Source organism: Malus sylvestris, chromosome 7 (assembly GCF_916048215.2).
Source record: "Malus sylvestris chromosome 7, drMalSylv7.2, whole genome shotgun sequence".
Taxonomy (NCBI): Eukaryota; Viridiplantae; Streptophyta; class Magnoliopsida; order Rosales; family Rosaceae; genus Malus; species Malus sylvestris.
Window position 1 is genome coordinate 6,139,469 of NC_062266.1, and position 4,635 is coordinate 6,144,103.

Sequence of the window (4,635 nt, forward strand, 5' to 3'; positions counted from 1 at the left end):
TTCCTGGAACTCTCTTTTGGCGTCGTTGCATTCCTTCTCTGAAGAGCCAGGTTCGCATCCGCGGCTTAGGACGGACCGTGAGGAGAGAAGGGGGACTGGGCAACCTTGAAGGTAGCCAAGCTGCCGAGTGAGGAAGTTGGGATGATACGCTTCCCAACTCGTTTAGCGACCCTCATAGCAGAGAGGCAGGTCGCGGGCAAGCACGAAAGACCCCTAGGATTGACGAAGGTCGGCATCTTCATTCGTGTCCCACGCTGATGTAGGGAGTCTGATCGACAAAGGGTATTCTTGACGACGGTAGATCAAGAACTCATCATCAGAAAGGTCGTCAAGAGCGAAAAAGTATCTGAACACTTCTTCGACTTGGTGAGAGGGGATTGGCCGAAAAGCCAGCTGAGGGCCGAGCGCTTTCTTAGGCGAGAAATCGGCAATCGTTGGCTAAAAAAGAGCAAAGTAGACCTGCAGCCAGAGTTGGAAGACCCAGAGGGGACCATTCTGCTGCGGATCGACCTTATCTAGGGTCGTTTCGGCCAAGCAGTGTAAGAGATGGGCGAGAATGGCGGGGCTGAGTGCTAGAGTGTGACCACTTGCTAGGGCTTCGGCCACTGGCATATTCTCGACTAGACACTTATTAGATTTAGTACAACAGATAAATTTGTTGTACCAATAGAAGAGGAAAGCCTCGTGTTCTCCTTCTCGCAGAGCTTCTTCTCTTCAGCCGGTAAAATGGAGATAGAGGGTGTTATAATTGAAGAAGTTCTTATGAAGCTTGTAAACCTCTTCTTTCGAGGGTATTTGGCCTTCACCACTTAGCGTCTCAAAGGCCCATTTGTCGAATAGCGCCTTCAAGTTAAGGTTCGACGGGTACCTAGAGAGGGCAGCGTCAATTGGGATTCCAGTCGGGGAAGTCCCCAAGATGGCAGTGAGATCAAAGATGGTAGGGCCAATGGGGCCGAGAGGGATGACCATGGTGTTAGTGGCCGAACACCAGAAGCATAAGGCCACTAGGAGGAGCTCCTTGTCCAGGATGACCTCCATAGACGAGAGGTGAATGGCATCGTAAATGCCGAGGACTTTCCATTGCTCGCCGAAGAGCTTCTCCATTCATACAACCCAGGCTACCCAGGTTGTAGTGGTCGAATGCCAAGAGCCTTGAGGCCTTGCCACATCCCACTTCGGCCATTCAAACCCTTGTAGCAAAGGCGACAGTCAGTGTTTCTAGAGAAGCCCAATGATGGTTGATGGTACTGTCGCTTTAAAGAAATGACCCAAGATTTGATGAGGGGTGCTCATGTCACTTTCGAACCGTATGGTTTTGATCGAACTTCGATCAATAATGTTCTGACATTGGTCGCATTCCTTGGAAAGCTTGAAGATGAAGGAAGCCATTGTAAGGGGATTAAAAGAATGCGAGACGAAATGAGCTTTTCTGGGTTGGGAGATTTGAAGACAAAGATCTGGAAGGAAGGAGTGCACCAGAGAGCGATGGCAAGAATTTCAGAAAATTTGAAAGCGTAAAGTACAAATGAGAGAATTTCGGTATTTATAGAACGGTAGAAGGAAGGGCAATCGTTCGAAATTCAAAATGAAGGGTAAAATCGACCGAGAAATTCGTTAATCATTATGAACATTTAGAAAATCCAGTTGAGAATACCAAGGTTTCGTGTTTAGGGGGACACACGATTGCGTGTGGCGGCGAGATTTATGGTGAAAAATGTTTTGGCGTCTGCACAATGCTGAATGGTTCGCAGATCGAGGCGGCATGGTTATGTTCAGCAACGAGGTCATGATGATATGACGGTTCAGGGAGCCGCACGCTTTAAACGTCATTATTGGGGATTAGCCATATAAAAAGATGCCACATGGTGTATTGGTTAGCAAGATCAAGATCGTGCAATCGTGCTCAATAAATACGCCTCGAGAATAAGAGTATTTGGATTTTGAGTTTTAATTTCACTTCTTTAAGGCTGGAGCTCGACCAGAGGATTCAGGTCGAGGACCTCAGAAGCGAGGGGGCAATGTTTGGGCCCAAAAATATCAGTTTGGGCCTAGTATAGAATTATTCTCAGCCCAGCGTTTAGTTCTGGACCGGTTAGGTCGTGGGCTTCCGAACCTGGGTCAGTTAAGCCATGCTGCAAGACGAGTCGAATCCTGGTGCAATGAGGAGTCTCGGCAAGATTAATAACCCCGAAGTGAATCCGGCTTAATAAAGGACTAGGTTCACAATTATGGTGAAAATAGGACTGGTCGAGTTGGTATTTGATCAGGAGAAGAAGTCATAATCCGAGTAGGGTTTTAACTCGACCTTGAAGGTATCGGGTGCTATAAATAGAGGAGGTTGTACATCATTCAGGCCCCTCCAATTCAACACACAACAACCCTGCGCAAACTCTCACAACAACTTTGAGATTTTTATTTTCTCTTTTCGCTGACACATCTTCCGTTGGCATCAACAGCACTGTGAAAGCAACCAGTGATATCTTAAGTCGGCATAGATAGCTCTATCGCCGTAGAATCAGTCGGTCTCGCAGCATCTTCTGTTGGCATCAACAACACTGCGACGATGACGGTTGGTTACCTATCCAAGTCTCAGTCGAGAAGGATTTCCAAATCCTTATTGATTGAGGTCATCTCATTAGCCTTCTCGGCGAAGTGAGGTGTTACAGTTTACTGAGCTCGGCGCATTGCACGCCGAGTTATTTTATGATTGGATACTCTCAAGTGGGATTTAGAGTTCAGCATTCAGACGGCCGAACCACGTTCACTATTAAGACTTATATTCACTTTGAGTATTTGTGCCCTTACACTTTGGTGTCAATTCGGCATGAGTTTACTCTGACGAACAACATCACTGTGACCGAATCCGACGACGGCGATTCGTGAACTTCGTAAGAATAGTAGCCTTGTCTTCAGGTTCGAGAACCCAAGAGGCCAAGATATGTTCCTTCCTCAGTCGTAATCGCAAGACGCAGAAGTCAGCCGCGCACTCAACGCAACATCAATAAATTTACTTCTCGGTCGAGCTCGGCCGACGAGTTGGCACGCTCTGCATTCACCGAAGGACGTAGTTAGCTTATAGATTACTCGGCCTGTGCGCCACGTAGGCTTGGTAGTTTTTAGGGTCAACAATAACATACAAAAACATCATAATTTTTGCTTTAGCAATTTAGTGAATTAGATGGTATGAGATGAAAGTTTAAGTGTGTCACACCCCAGTCCGGCTCCGCCGTAGCACGATATTGTCCGTTTTGGGCTTACCATTCTCTCACGGTTTTGTTTCTGGGAACTCACACAAGAACTTCCCAGTGGATCACCCATCCTAGGAATGCTCTCGCCCGAACTCACTTAACTTTGGAGTTCTGATGGACTCCAAAGCCAGTGAGCTCCCAAAAGGCCTCGTGCTATAGGGAGGGGAGCATGTACATATAAGACACATCACCCCCTCTCTGTTGGTCAATGTGGGATATTACAAAGTGATTACAAGACGCAGTGTTTTACGAAATATTTTTCAAATGTCATATGTATAGTGAATTTTAAAAGAAATAATGGTGTCAAACATGTGTCATAAAAATATTGATTTAGTAATCCACAATCCCTTTATTTATTAAAATGATAGGTGACACAACCTGATTAGAGAACAATTAAAAAAATATAAAAGAAAAAATTGGGAAGTTGGACACGTGGGAAATGGAAAAAGAACTTTTTCTTCAAAATGGGGAGTTGGTCACGTGGGAAGTGTAGAGAGAATGTTTTTCTTCTTCGTTGGAACTAGGTCCAAGAACAGGAAAATCATGGCGGTATTCTCTGTGTTCCTCTTCGTCTAAGATTAGACTTCTTCTCAACCCTGAAACTGGATTGTCGAAGTAAGCTCGGAACTCTTTTGTTTCACAACACCCTATTCCTTCTTAGGCCTATTCAAATGGCTGTATGGATAATGCTTTTAGGCTGAACCGAAGAATTGGCTTGAAATGATTATCCGAGTTGCTCGCAGTTTGACAGTTTCTGTTGCTTGTTTCATGCATTTGTAACTTATTTTTAGCCCTTTATTCCAATTATGGTCTTTCTACTCATTCTCTTTGACACAATAATGAATAAATTTTCTATTGTTCATTCGAAAGTACGGCATTGCATCTTTCACTTCTAGCAGGAATTAGAAATGGAAGATTGATAGCGTTCACTAAAAATGATAGCTAGCAGTTAGTATAGGCTGGAAAAGGGTGATAAGTAGAAGAACTAACAAAGTGGTGCTGGCATGTACAAAGTTTGATTTTGGTCTCTGTGGTTTATTTTTTAAATTATTATTAACAGGAGGGGGGAGGCTCAAAACTATTACAATAATTTGAGGGAGGGGGAGTTTCGAGCCTTGGATGCATAGGTGGAAATCCAACACTCTATTACTAGGATATATTGGACCACATGCAGGTATTACATGGGTGGAAATCCAACACCTTGTTCTTGTAGTTTCAATTATCGCGTTTCTAAAGAGATGCTTTACCTTTTGGGTGTTACATTTGCACGAATCGCATTGCATCCGTTCATTTGTGTAGTTCCAACTTTGCTGTTCGTACACCTTCCAGGTACTAATTCGCTGGATGTAGCCATAAAAATGGGCTTAGATATGGAACATCATACAAC